The sequence below is a fragment of the Mustela lutreola genome, chromosome 7 (genome assembly GCF_030435805.1).
Source record: "Mustela lutreola isolate mMusLut2 chromosome 7, mMusLut2.pri, whole genome shotgun sequence".
Classification (NCBI taxonomy): Eukaryota; Metazoa; Chordata; class Mammalia; order Carnivora; family Mustelidae; genus Mustela; species Mustela lutreola.
The window spans coordinates 30,153,424-30,167,193 of NC_081296.1; the positions used below are offsets into that span (position 1 = coordinate 30,153,424).

Here is a 13,770-nt window from a genome sequence, read left to right on the forward strand (position 1 = left end):
CCTTGTCTCCTTGTGTCTTGCAGCGGGCCTTGGGCGCCAGGTGGTAGGCGCGGCGTTGGCCACGACAGGTGAGTGGGAGACTCTGGGCCTGGCGGGAGATGGCAGACGCCATGGGCGTCGTCCGCGAAGCCAGAGTCACGGCACGGGGCTCTGGCTCCACCACTGAGCTACGGGTTGAGGCCCCCGTTGTCCACACAGCGTTGGCTGGCGCGTGATCAGGCTCCCTTGAGCCATCCCAGGTGCAGGGAACGCGAACGTTGGGACGCGGGAAATGGCCGGGACTGGATCCCGGGGGGATGCCGCCATAGATCCGCGTGGCCCTGAGGCCTCCTTGGACCTCCCTTTGTGTCCTGTGCGCCCGTGAAGAGACGGGTTCGGGAGACCCTTGGCGTCAGGGACTTCTGTCCCCCTCAGCGAGTGGCGGTTGCTCGAGCCAACCCCAGTGCATGTTTCTTGGGGCTAGAGCGGGTAGAGCTCCTGCCCTAGGCACCAGACTCCCAAGGACTTTGGGAGCCTGGGAGGCTGCTGAAGTACAGCCCTCGATGTTTGCTTGGGCTGCCGATGGAGCATGGTTTGGCTGGACGTCGGCAAGAATGGGCGAGCCACAGGCCACAGCGGGCATTGGGCGAGAGCCTGTCGGGCCAGGCCCCCAGAGGAGGGGCCGCCACGCGGGGAGACTCTGGACCCTGTTGCAGGGCGGGCATTGGTCCCCCTGCCTCCCGCTGGCGGGAGACCGTGACCCGCGACTCCCTCTCCAGACGTGGACCGTCGGGGCATGGGGGCCAACGTTGGCTGCGAGTGCCAGCGCCCGGATGCACGGACGGCAGCCGGGCCAATCTGGGGTTGGCGTCTGCCTGGCCATAAGTTCTGGGGCCGCCCCCGTTGGCTCGGGGCCCGGGAGGCATCGGGGGGTGGTAACTCGATAACCTAGTGTTCCCGCCCACGTTGTGGGGCCTTTCTTAGCAAGGGCTGGTTCCCACAGGGGCCCTGATCTCCACAGTTTCTGGAGGCCCAGGGATGTACAGCGGCTCCCCAGGGCCCTTTCCCTTGCTTGCGGCGGCTCCGAGCCTTGGGTCGTTCGTTCCTCCACCCGCCTGGCCAGCAGCGGCCAGGGCTTCGGGCGTGACCGATCGTGGCCGCATGGGGCACGAGCCACAGAGCAGGCCGTTCTGACAGCTGGCCTCTCCCTCTGTCCTTAGATCCCCGTCCCCCAGAGAGGATCTCGCCTTGACGACCAAGTCTGGCTTCTCCCAGCCCCGCCCAAAGGGCCCGTGTCTCGGATCGCCGGGGCATGGCGCCGTCCCGACCGCTCCCTCGGTAAGGAGGGGTTCCGGGTGGGCAGGGACCTCACGCGTCGCCCCCGGCTTGCTTGGGTCAATGATGAGAACTCATATGGTCTCGAAGAGCGATGATGACCTAAAAATCATGCTCAATAGGATTACGCTGAGGCCCAGTGCAGGGGACCGTGCGGGGATCAGCAGCCCCCAGACCCTCGGGGCATTTGAGGGCGCACTGCTGCAGCTGGGCGCTAGAGGAGAACGAACGCACGAGCGTCTGCGCGCGTTGGGCCCGGAGCCCAGGCGCCTCTGCGCGTGCCCACGGGGGTGTTCTGGCACTCAAGCTGGCCCACCGCCCCAATCCCCTTCCCAGGACAGCTCCCCGGGAGCCAGGGCTTCGCCATCCTCGTCTCCTCGTGTCCTTCGGCGGGCCTGGCCGGCTAGGTCCTCGGTGTGTCGACATGCAGCAGAGGTGAGCGGAAGCCTTGGGCTCGGAGGGAGGCCCGAGACGCCTTGGGAAGCGGGTAGCCCAGCAGTGACTCTGCAGCAGGCCGTGGGCTTGGGGTGGCGGTCCTCGTGGTCCAGACGTCGTGGGCCACCCCGGGAGCGGGTGCCCTTGAGCCATCCCAGGGGCAGGGAACGCGAGCGTGGGGCCGGGTGGCTGGCAAGACCCGGAAAGCGCAGAGTGGCCGCCATAGGATCAGGGGATCCTGAGGCCCCCTGATCCATCTGGGCGTGTCTCGTGGGCCTACGAACGTAGTGGACGTGAGACTTGTGGTCTCAGAAGCTTCTGTGATCTTCTGCCACGGGGTGTTGCTCGAGGTCCGGGACTTGGCTTTTTTCCGCGGGCTGACGAGGCCTGAGCTCCTGCCCCACAGCGCAGACGCCCAAGGCGTTGGAGACCACACCAGGCTGCTTGCGAATAGCGCAAGAGGATACCTTGTGCTCGCGAGACAGCCGGGTTCCACGGGGCTACGGGGCGGAATCTGCGAGTGCCAGGCCCTTGCAGCCATTGGGTCGGAGCCACTCTCCGGAGGCTCTCAAGCACCGGGGACCGGGTCCTGACGAAGCGGCGCTGCACGGCGAGAGTCGGGTACCTCGCCCAGGGCAGCCGGTGGGTGGTGTGCCTGGCCGTAGTGGTGGACAGCGACCTGGCATTCCGAGCTCGGCCCTGGGGCAGCCGTGGGCCCGAGCCACCTTGGGCTTCCAGGGTAGGGGCTCCGATCCTTGGCTCCCAGGTGGGACCATGGGTGGGTAGGCGGCGTCCTGGCCACAACTCCCTGACCGCCCCCCTCGGCTCCCGTGCAAGGGAGACAGCGGAGACACGTCAAAACCCTGTGCTCCGTGCCATGTTCACGGACCGTTCTGTCGACGGTGGTGCTGACCCAGGGGCCTAGATCTCCCTTGTTTGGGGATGCCCTGGTAAGGGCAGCTGGGGCCCTGGGCCCTGCTCCGTCGTCTCGCACATCAGCCATGCGTGGGTCGGCCGTATGCCCGGCCCCCACCGGCCAGGTCGTTGGGAAAGGTAGCCCTCGGCCGTCCGGCCGGTGCCCCGGACCAGGGCTTTTGGACAGCTGGTCTCTCCGTCTCTCCTCAGAACCGCATCCACAAGCGGGGAGATCGCCCGCACCAGCTCGTCTTGCCTGGCCCGGCCCTGCCCACAGGTCCAATGTCTCAGGACCCCGGCTCATGGCGCAGTCCGCCACGCAGCCCCGGTAAGCAGGTTCTGGGGGCGACGCGACCGCACGCATCGCCGCCAACCTGCTTGGGTCAATGATGACAACTCAAATGGTCTCGAAGAGCGGTGATGACCTAAAAATCATGCTCAATAGGATTACGCTGAGGCCCAATGCAGGCGTCTGTGCCGGGATCAGCATCCCCCGGAGCCTCGGGGCCCTGGAGGGGCGCTGCCGTTGGGAGCTTGAGGCCAAGGATCCCCCGGGGATCCCTGCTCCGGCCCTGGAAAGCCCGTGCGCGTCAGGGGCCCCTCGAGGTGTGGAGGCAGCCCACCCGGCCTAGAGACTGAATCCCCTCCCCTCCCCTGGACAGCTCCCTGGGAGCCATGCCTTAGGAACCCTTGTCTCCTTGTGTCTTGCAGCGGGCCTTGGGCACCAGGTGGTAGGCGCGGCGTTGGCCACGACAGGTGAGTGGGAGACTCTGGGCCTGGCGGGAGATGGCAGACGCCATGGGCATCGTCCGCGAAGCCAGAGTCACGGCACGGGGCTCTGGCTCCACCACTGAGCTACGGGTGGAGGCCCCCGTTGTCCACACAGCGTTGGCTGGCGCGTGATCAGGCTCCCTTGAGCCATCCCAGGTGCAGGGAACGCGAACGTTGGGCCGCGGGAACTGGCCGGGACTGGATCCCGGGGGGATGCCGCCATAGATCCGCGTGGCCCTGAGGCCTCCTTGGACCTCCCTTTGTGTCCTGTGCGCCCGTGAGGAGACGGGTTCGGGAGACCCTTGGCGTCAGGGACTTCTGTCCCCCTCAGCGAGTGGCGGTTGCTCGAGCCAACCCCAGCGCATGTTTCTTGGGGCTGGAGCGGGCAGAGCTCCTGCCCTAGGCACCAGACTCCCAAGGACTTTGGGAGCCTGGGAGGCTGCTGAAGTACAGCCCTCGATGTTTGCTTGGGCTGCCGATGGAGCATGGTTTGGCTGGACGTGGGCAAGAATGGGCGAGCCCCAGGCCACAGCGGGCATTGGGCGAGAGCCTGTCGGGCCAGGCCCCCAGAGGAGGGGCCGCCACGCGGGGACACTCTGGACCCTGTTGCAGGGCGGGCATTGGTCCCCTGCCTCCCGCTGGCGGGAGACCGTGACCCGCGACTCCCTCTCCAGACGTGGACCGTCGGGGCATGGGGGCCAACGTTGGCTGCGAGTGCCAGCGCCCGGATGCACGGACGGCAGCCGGGCCAATCTGGGGTTGGCGTCTGCCTGGCCATAAGTTCTGGGGCCGCCCCCGTTGGCTCGGGGCCCGGGAGGCATCGGGGGGGGGGGTAACTCGATAACCTAGTGTTCCCGCTCACGTTGTGGGGCCTTTCTTAGCAAGGGGTGGCTCCCACAGGGGCCCTGATCTCCACAGTTTCTGGAGGCCCAGGGATGTACAGCGGCTCCCCAGGGCCCTTTTCCTTGCTTGCGGCGGCTCCGAGCCTTGGGTCGTTCGTTCCTCCACCCGCCTGGCCAGCAGCGGCCAGGGCTTCGGGCGTGACCAATCGTGGCCGCATGGGGCACGAGCCACGGAGCAGGCCGTTCTGACAGCTGGCCTCTCCCTCTGTCCTTAGAACCCCGTCCCCCAGGGAGGATCTCGCCTTGACGACCAACTCTGGCTTCTCCCAGCCCCGCCCAAAGGGCCCGTGTCTCGGATCGCCGGGGCATGGCGCCGTCCCGACCGCTCCCTCGGTAAGGAGGAGTTCCGGGTGGGCAGGGACCTCACGCGTCGCCCCCGGCTTGCTTGGGTCAATGATGAGAACTCATATGGTCTCGAAGAGCGATGATGACCTAAAAATCATGCTCAATAGGATTACGCTGAGGCCCAGTGCAGGGGACCGTGCGGGGATCAGCAGCCCCCAGACCCTCGGGGCATTTGAGGGCGCGCTGCTGCAGCTGGGCGCTAGAGGAGAACGAACGCTCGAGCGTCTGCGCGCGTTGGGCCCGGAGCCCAGGCGCCTCTGCGCGTGCCCACGGGGGTGTTCTGGCACTCAAGCTGGCCCACCGCCCCAATCCCCTTCCCAGGACAGCTCCCCGGGAGCCAGGGCTTCGCCATCCTCGTCTCCTCGTGTCCTTCGGCGGGCCTGGCCGGCTAGGTCCTCGGTGTGTCGACATGCAGCAGAGGTGAGCGGAAGCCTTGGGCTCGGAGGGAGGCCCGAGACGCCTTGGGAAGCGGGTAGCCCAGCAGTGACTCTGCAGCAGGCCGTGGGCTTGGGGTGGCGGTCCTCGTGGTCCAGACGTCGTGGGCCACCCCGGGAGCGGGTGCCCTTGAGCCATCCCAGGGGCAGGGAACGCGAGCGTGGGGCCGGGTGGCTGGCAAGACCCGGAAAGCGCAGAGTGGCCGCCATAGGATCAGGGGATCCTGAGGCCCCCTGATCCATCTGGGCGTGTCTCGTGGGCCTACGAACGTACTGGACGTGAGACTTGTGGTCTCAGAAGCTTCTGTGATCTTCTGCCACGGGGTGTTGCTCGAGGCCCGGGACTTGGCTTTTTTCCGCGGGCTGACGAGGCCTGAGCTCCTGCCCCACAGCGCAGACGCCCAAGGCGTTGGAGACCACACCAGGCTGCTTGCGAATAGCGCAAGAGGATACCTTGTGCTCGCGAGACAGCCGGGTTCCACGGGGCTACGGGGCGGAATCTGCGAGGGCCAGGCCCTTGCAGCCATTGGGTCGGAGCCTCTCTCCGGAGGCTCTCAAGCACCGGGGACCGGGTCCTGACGAAGCGGCGCTGCACGGCGAGAGTCGGGTACCTCGCCCAGGGCAGCCGGTGGGTGGTGTGCCTGGCTGTAGTGGTGGACAGCGACCTGGCATTCAGAGCTCGGCCCTGGGGCAGCCGTGGGCCCGAGCCACCTTGGGCTTCCAGGGTAGGGACTCCGATCCTTGGCTCCCAGGTGGGACCATGGGTGGGTGGGCGGCGTCCTGGCCACAAGTCCCTGACCGCCACCCTCGGCTCTCGTGCAAGGGAGACAGCGGGGACACGTCAAAACCCTGTGCTCCGTGCCATGTTCACGGACCGTTCTGCCGACGGTGGTGCTGACCCAGGGGCCTAGATCTCCCTTGTTTGGGGATGCCCTGGTAAGGGCAGCTGGGGCCCTGGGCCCTGCTCCGTCGTCTCGCACATCAGACATGCGTGGGTCGGCCGTATGTCCGGCCCCCTCCGGCCAGGACGTTGGGAAAGGTAGCCCTCGGCCGTCCGGCCGGTGCCCCGGACCAGGGCTTTTGGACAGCTGGTCTCTCCGTCTCTCCTCAGAACCGCATCCACAAGCGGGGAGATCGCCCGCACCAGCTCGTCTTGCCTGGCCCGGCCCTGCCCACAGGTCCAATGTCTCAGGACCCCGGCTCATGGCGCAGTCCGCCACGCAGCCCCGGTAAGCAGGTTCTGGGGGCGACGCGACCGCACGCATTGCCGCCAACCTGCTTGGGTCAATGATGACAACTCAAATGGTCTCGAAGAGCGGTGATGACCTAAAAATCATGCTCAATAGGATTACGCTGAGGCCCAATGCAGGCGTCTGTGCCGGGATCAGCATCCCCCGGAGCCTCGGGGCCCTGGAGGAACGCTGCCGTTGGGAGCTTGAGGCCAAGGATCCCCCGGGGATCCCTGCTCCTGCCCTGGAAAGCCCGTGCACGTCAGGGGCCCCTCGAGGTGTGGAGGCAGCCCACCCGGCCTAGAGACTGAATCCCCTCCCCTCCCCTGGACAGCTCCCTGGGAGCCATGCCTTAGGAACCCTTGTCTCCTTGTGTCTTGCAGCGGGCCTTGGGCGCCAGGTGGTAGGCGCGGCGTGGGCCACGACAGGTGAGTGGGAGACTCTGGGCCTGGCGGGAGATGGCAGACGCCATGGGCGTCGTCCGCGAAGCCAGAGTCACGGCACGGGGCTCTGGCTCCACCACTGAGCTACGGGTGGAGGCCCCCGTTGTCCACACAGCGGTGGCTGGTGCGTGATCAGGCTCCCTTGAGCCATCCCAGGTGCAGGGAACGCGAACGTTGGGCCGCGGGAACTGGCCGGGACTGGATCCCGGGGGGATGCCGCCATAGATCCGCGTGGCCCTGAGGCCTCCTTGGACCTCCCTTTGTGTCCTGTGCGCCCGTGAGGAGACGGGTTCGGGAGACCCTTGGCGTCAGGGACTTCTGTCCCCCTCAGCGAGTGGCGGTTGCTCGAGCCAACCCCAGCGCATGTTTCTTGGGGCTGGAGCGGGCAGAGCTCCTGCCCTAGGCACCAGACTCCCAAGGACTTTGGGAGCCTGGGAGGCTGCTGAAGTACAGCCCTCGATGTTTGCTTGGGCTGCCGATGGAGCATGGTTTGGCTGGACGTGGGCAAGAATGGGCGAGCCCCAGGCCACAGCGGGCATTGGGCGAGAGCCTATCGGGCCAGGCCCCCAGAGGAGGGGCCGCCACGCGGGGACACTCTGGACACTGTTGCAGGGCGGGCATTGGTCCCCTGCCTCCCGCTGGCGGGAGACCGTGACCCGCGACTCCCTCTCCAGACGTGGCCCGTCGGGGCATGGGGGCCAACGTTGGCTGCGAGTGCCAGCGCCCGGATGCACGGACGGCAGCCGGGCCAATCTGGGGTTGGCGTCTGCCTGGCCATAAGTTCTGAGGCCGCCCCCGTTGGCTCAGGGCCCCGGTAGGCATCGGGTGGGGGGGTAACTCGATAACCTAGTATTCCCGCCCACGTTGTGGGGCCTTTCTTAGCAAGGGGTGGTTCCCACAGGGGCCCTGATCTCCACAGATTCTGTAGGCCCAGGGATGTACAGCGGCTCCCCAGGGCCCTTTTCCTTGCTTGCGGCAGCTCCGAGCCTTGGGTCGTTCGTTCCTCCACCCGCCTGGCCAGCAGCCGCCAGGGCTTCGGGCGTGACCGATCGTGGCCGCATGGGGTACGAGCCACAGAGCAGGCCGTTCTGACAGCTGGCCTCTCCCTCTGTCCTTAGAACCCCGTCCCCCAGGGAGGATCTCGCCTTGACGACCAAGTCTGGCTTTTCCCAGCCCCGCCCAAAGGGCCCGTGTCTCGGATCGCCGGGGCATGGCGCCGTCCCGACCGCTCCCTCGGTAAGGAGGGGTTCCGGGTGGGCAGGGACCTCACGCGTCGCCCCCGGCTTGCTTGGGTCAATGATGAGAACTCATATGGTCTCGAAGAGGGATGATGACCTAAAAATCATGCTCAATAGGATTACGCTGAGGCCCAGGGCAGGAGACCGTGCGGGGATCAGCAGCCCCCAGACCCTCGGGGCATTTGAGGGCGCGCTGCTGCAGCTGGGCGCTAGAGGAGAACGAACGCTCGAGCGTCTCCGCGCGTTGGGCCCGGAGCCCAGGCGCCTCTGCGCGTGCCCACGGGGGTGTTCTGGCACTCAAGCTGGCCCACCGCCCCATTCCCCTTCCCAGGACAGCTCCCCGGGAGCCAGGGCTTCGCCATCCTCGTCTCCTCGTGTCCTTCGGCGGGCCTGGCCGGCTAGGTCCTCGGTGTGTCGACATGCAGCAGAGGTGAGCGGAAGCCTTGGGCTCGGAGGGAGGCCCGAGACGCCTTGGGAAGCGGGTAGCCCAGCAGTGACTCTGCAGCAGGCCGTGGGCTTGGGGTGGCGGTCCTCGTGGTCCAGACGTCGTGGGCCACCCCGGGAGCGGGTGCCCTTGAGCCATCCCAGGGGCAGGGAACGCGAGCGTGGGGCCGGGTGGCTGGCAAGACCCGGAAAGCGCAGAGTGGCCGCCATAGGATCAGGGGACCCTGAGGCCCCCTGATCCATCTGGGCGTGTCTCGTGGGCCTACGAACGTAGTGGACGTGAGACTTGTGGTCTCAGAAGCTTCTGTGATCTTCTGCCACGGGGTGTTGCTCGAGGCCCGGGACTAGGCTTGTTTCCGCGGGCTGACGAGGCCTGAGCTCCCGCCCCACAGCGCAGACGCCCAAGGCGTTGGAGACCCCACCAGGCTGCTTGCGAAGAGCGCAAGAGGATTCCTTGTGCTCGCGAGACAGCCGGGTTCCACGGGGCTACGGGGCGGAATCTGCGAGGACCAGGCCCTTGCAGCCATTGGGTCGGAGCCTCTCTCCGGAGGCTCTCAAGCACCGGGGACCGGGTCCTGACGAAGCGGCGCTGCACGGCGAGAGTCGGGTACCTCGCCCAGGGCAGCCGGTGGGTGGTGTGCCTGGCCGTAGTGGTGGACAGCGACCTGGCATTCAGAGCTCGGCCCTGGGGCAGCCGTGGGCCCGAGCCACCTTGGGCTTCCAGGGTAGGGGCTCCCATCCTTGGCTCCCAGGTGGGACCATGGGTGGGTGGGCGGCGTCCTGGCCAACAGTCCCTGACCGCCCCCCTCGGCTCCCGTGCAAGGGAGACAGCGGGGACACGTCAAAACCCTGTGCTCCGTGCCATGTTCACGGACCGTTCTGCCGACGGTGGTGCTGACCCAGGGGCCTAGATCTCCCTTGTTTGGGGATGCCCTGGTAAGGGCAGCTGGGGCCCTGGGCCCTGCTCCGTCGTCTCGCACATCAGCCATGCGTGGGTCGGACGTATGCCCGGCCCCCACCGGCCAGGTCGTTGGGAAAGGTAGCCCTCGGCCGTCCGGCCGGTGCCCCGGACCAGGGCTTTTGGACAGCTGGTCTCTCCGTCTCTCCTCAGAACCGCATCCACAAGCGGGGAGATCGCCCGCACCAGCTCGTCTTGCCTGGCCCGGCCCTGCCCACAGGTCCAATGTCTCAGGACCCCGGCTCATGGCGCAGTCCGCCACGCAGCCCCGGTAAGCAGGTTCTGGGGGCGACGCGACCGCACGCATCGCCGCCAACCTGCTTGGGTCAATGATGACAACTCAAATGGTCTCGAAGAGCGGTGATGACCTAAAAATCATGCTCAATAGGATTACGCTGAGGCCCAATGCAGGCGTCTGTGCCGGGATCAGCATCCCCCGGAGCCTCGGGGCCCTGGAGGGGCGCTGCCGTTGGGAGCTTGAGGCCAAGGATCCCCCGGGGATCCCTGCTCCGGCCCTGGAAAGCCCGTGCGCGTCAGGGGCCCCTCGAGGTGTGGAGGCAGCCCACCCGGCCTAGAGACTGAATCCCCTCCCCTCCCCTGGACAGCTCCCTGGGAGCCATGCCTTAGGAACCCTTGTCTCCTTGTGTCTTGCAGCGGGCCTTGGGCACCAGGTGGTAGGCGCGGCGTTGGCCACGACAGGTGAGTGGGAGACTCTGGGCCTGGCGGGAGATGGCAGACGCCATGGGCATCGTCCGCGAAGCCAGAGTCACGGCACGGGGCTCTGGCTCCACCACTGAGCTACGGGTGGAGGCCCCCGTTGTCCACACAGCGTTGGCTGGCGCGTGATCAGGCTCCCTTGAGCCATCCCAGGTGCAGGGAACGCGAACGTTGGGCCGCGGGAACTGGCCGGGACTGGATCCCGGGGGGATGCCGCCATAGATCCGCGTGGCCCTGAGGCCTCCTTGGACCTCCCTTTGTGTCCTGTGCGCCCGTGAGGAGACGGGTTCGGGAGACCCTTGGCGTCAGGGACTTCTGTCCCCCTCAGCGAGTGGCGGTTGCTCGAGCCAACCCCAGCGCATGTTTCTTGGGGCTGGAGCGGGCAGAGCTCCTGCCCTAGGCACCAGACTCCCAAGGACTTTGGGAGCCTGGGAGGCTGCTGAAGTACAGCCCTCGATGTTTGCTTGGGCTGCCGATGGAGCATGGTTTGGCTGGACGTGGGCAAGAATGGGCGAGCCCCAGGCCACAGCGGGCATTGGGCGAGAGCCTGTCGGGCCAGGCCCCCAGAGGAGGGGCCGCCACGCGGGGACACTCTGGACCCTGTTGCAGGGCGGGCATTGGTCCCCTGCCTCCCGCTGGCGGGAGACCGTGACCCGCGACTCCCTCTCCAGACGTGGACCGTCGGGGCATGGGGGCCAACGTTGGCTGCGAGTGCCAGCGCCCGGATGCACGGACGGCAGCCGGGCCAATCTGGGGTTGGCGTCTGCCTGGCCATAAGTTCTGGGGCCGCCCCCGTTGGCTCGGGGCCCGGGAGGCATCGGGGGGGGGGGTAACTCGATAACCTAGTGTTCCCGCTCACGTTGTGGGGCCTTTCTTAGCAAGGGGTGGTTCCCACAGGGGCCCTGATCTCCACAGTTTCTGGAGGCCCAGGGATGTACAGCGGCTCCCCAGGGCCCTTTTCCTTGCCTGCGGCGGCTCCGAGCCTTGGGTCGTTCGTTCCTCCACCCGCCTGGCCAGCAGCGGCCAGGGCTTCGGGCGTGACCAATCGTGGCCGCATGGGGCACGAGCCACGGAGCAGGCCGTTCTGACAGCTGGCCTCTCCCTCTGTCCTTAGAACCCCGTCCCCCAGGGAGGATCTCGCCTTGACGACCAACTCTGGCTTCTCCCAGCCCCGCCCAAAGGGCCCGTGTCTCGGATCGCCGGGGCATGGCGCCGTCCCGACCGCTCCCTCGGTAAGGAGGGGTTCCGGGTGGGCAGGGACCTCACGCGTCGCCCCCGGCTTGCTTGGGTCAATGATGAGAACTCATATGGTCTCGAAGAGCGATGATGACCTAAAAATCATGCTCAATAGGATTACGCTGAGGCCCAGTGCAGGGGACCGTGCGGGGATCAGCAGCCCCCAGACCCTCGGGGCATTTGAGGGCGCGCTGCTGCAGCTGGGCGCTAGAGGAGAACGAACGCTCGAGCGTCTGCGCGCGTTGGGCCCGGAGCCCAGGCGCCTCTGCGCGTGCCCACGGGGGTGTTCTGGCACTCAAGCTGGCCCACCGCCCCAATCCCCTTCCCAGGACAGCTCCCCGGGAGCCAGGGCTTCGCCATCCTCGTCTCCTCGTGTCCTTCGGCGGGCCTGGCCGGCTAGGTCCTCGGTGTGTCGACATGCAGCAGAGGTGAGCGGAAGCCTTGGGCTCGGAGGGAGGCCCGAGACGCCTTGGGAAGCGGGTAGCCCAGCAGTGACTCTGCAGCAGGCCGTGGGCTTGGGGTGGCGGTCCTCGTGGTCCAGACGTCGTGGGCCACCCCGGGAGCGGGTGCCCTTGAGCCATCCCAGGGGCAGGGAACGCGAGCGTGGGGCCGGGTGGCTGGCAAGACCCGGAAAGCGCAGAGTGGCCGCCATAGGATCAGGGGATCCTGAGGCCCCCTGATCCATCTGGGCGTGTCTCGTGGGCCTACGAACGTACTGGACGTGAGACTTGTGTTCTCAGAAGCTTCTGTGATCTTCTGCCACGGGGTGTTGCTCGAGGCCCGGGACTTGGCTTTTTTCCGCGGGCTGACGAGGCCTGAGCTCCTGCCCCACAGCGCAGACGCCCAAGGCGTTGGAGACCACACCAGGCTGCTTGCGAATAGCGCAAGAGGATACCTTGTGCTCGCGAGACAGCCGGGTTCCACGGGGCTACGGGGCGGAATCTGCGAGGGCCAGGCCCTTGCAGCCATTGGGTCGGAGCCTCTCTCCGGAGGCTCTCAAGCACCGGGGACCGGGTCCTGACGAAGCGGCGCTGCACGGCGAGAGTCGGGTACCTCGCCCAGGGCAGCCGGTGGGTGGTGTGCCTGGCTGTAGTGGTGGACAGCGACCTGGCATTCAGAGCTCGGCCCTGGGGCAGCCGTGGGCCCGAGCCACCTTGGGCTTCCAGGGTAGGGACTCCGATCCTTGGCTCCCAGGTGGGACCATGGGTGGGTGGGCGGCGTCCTGGCCACAAGTCCCTGACCGCCACCCTCGGCTCTCGTGCAAGGGAGACAGCGGGGACACGTCAAAACCCTGTGCTCCGTGCCATGTTCACGGACCGTTCTGCCGACGGTGGTGCTGACCCAGGGGCCTAGATCTCCCTTGTTTGGGGATGCCCTGGTAAGGGCAGCTGGGGCCCTGGGCCCTGCTCCGTCGTCTCGCACATCAGACATGCGTGGGTCGGCCGTATGTCCGGCCCCCTCCGGCCAGGACGTTGGGAAAGGTAGCCCTCGGCCGTCCGGCCGGTGCCCCGGACCAGGGCTTTTGGACAGCTGGTCTCTCCGTCTCTCCTCAGAACCGCATCCACAAGCGGGGAGATCGCCCGCACCAGCTCGTCTTGCCTGGCCCGGCCCTGCCCACAGGTCCAATGTCTCAGGACCCCGGCTCATGGCGCAGTCCGCCACGCAGCCCCGGTAAGCAGGTTCTGGGGGCGACGCGACCGCACGCATCGCCGCCAACCTGCTTGGGTCAATGATGACAACTCAAATGGTCTCGAAGAGCGGTGATGACCTAAAAATCATGCTCAATAGGATTACGCTGAGGCCCAATGCAGGCGTCTGTGCCGGGATCAGCATCCCCCGGAGCCTCGGGGCCCTGGAGGGGCGCTGCCGTTGGGAGCTTGAGGCCAAGGATCCCCCGGGGATCCCTGCTCCGGCCCTGGAAAGCCCGTGCGCGTCAGGGGCCCCTCGAGGTGTGGAGGCAGCCCACCCGGCCTAGAGACTGAATCCCCTCCCCTCCCCTGGACAGCTCCCTGGGAGCCATGCCTTAGGAACCCTTGTCTCCTTGTGTCTTGCAGCGGGCCTTGGGCACCAGGTGGTAGGCGCGGCGTTGGCCACGACAGGTGAGTGGGAGACTCTGGGCCTGGCGGGAGATGGCAGACGCCATGGGCATCGTCCGCGAAGCCAGAGTCACGGCACGGGGCTCTGGCTCCACCACTGAGCTACGGGTGGAGGCCCCCGTTGTCCACACAGCGTTGGCTGGCGCGTGATCAGGCTCCCTTGAGCCATCCCAGGTGCAGGGAACGCGAACGTTGGGCCGCGGGAACTGGCCGGGACTGGATCCCGGGGGGATGCCGCCATAGATCCGCGTGGCCCTGAGGCCTCCTTGGACCTCCCTTTGTGTCCTGTGCGC

General features: G+C 67.2%; 8 non-coding genes across 8 annotated transcripts; all 8 read left to right on the plus strand.

The window, feature by feature from the left end:
- Positions 1-1,371: 1,371 nt before the first annotated feature.
- LOC131837507 (small nucleolar RNA SNORD115) lies at positions 1,372-1,452 on the plus strand. The gene has a single exon (XR_009356107.1). It is a non-coding gene; the product is annotated as a small nucleolar RNA SNORD115 (small nucleolar RNA).
- Positions 1,453-3,044: 1,592 nt separating this feature from the next.
- Positions 3,045-3,125, plus strand: LOC131837582 (small nucleolar RNA SNORD115). The gene has a single exon (XR_009356180.1). It is a non-coding gene; the product is annotated as a small nucleolar RNA SNORD115 (small nucleolar RNA).
- Positions 3,126-4,724: 1,599 nt separating this feature from the next.
- LOC131837508 (small nucleolar RNA SNORD115) lies at positions 4,725-4,805 on the plus strand. Its single transcript, XR_009356108.1, has one exon. It is a non-coding gene; the product is annotated as a small nucleolar RNA SNORD115 (small nucleolar RNA).
- Positions 4,806-6,397: 1,592 nt separating this feature from the next.
- On the plus strand, positions 6,398-6,478 carry LOC131837583 (small nucleolar RNA SNORD115). The gene has a single exon (XR_009356181.1). It is a non-coding gene; the product is annotated as a small nucleolar RNA SNORD115 (small nucleolar RNA).
- A 1,600-nt stretch (positions 6,479-8,078) lies between these two features.
- On the plus strand, positions 8,079-8,159 carry LOC131837469 (small nucleolar RNA SNORD115). The gene has a single exon (XR_009356067.1). It is a non-coding gene; the product is annotated as a small nucleolar RNA SNORD115 (small nucleolar RNA).
- Positions 8,160-9,751: 1,592 nt separating this feature from the next.
- On the plus strand, positions 9,752-9,832 carry LOC131837584 (small nucleolar RNA SNORD115). The gene has a single exon (XR_009356182.1). It is a non-coding gene; the product is annotated as a small nucleolar RNA SNORD115 (small nucleolar RNA).
- Positions 9,833-11,431: 1,599 nt separating this feature from the next.
- Positions 11,432-11,512, plus strand: LOC131837509 (small nucleolar RNA SNORD115). Its single transcript, XR_009356109.1, has one exon. It is a non-coding gene; the product is annotated as a small nucleolar RNA SNORD115 (small nucleolar RNA).
- A 1,592-nt stretch (positions 11,513-13,104) lies between these two features.
- Positions 13,105-13,185, plus strand: LOC131837585 (small nucleolar RNA SNORD115). Its single transcript, XR_009356183.1, has one exon. It is a non-coding gene; the product is annotated as a small nucleolar RNA SNORD115 (small nucleolar RNA).
- Positions 13,186-13,770: the final 585 nt, after the last annotated feature.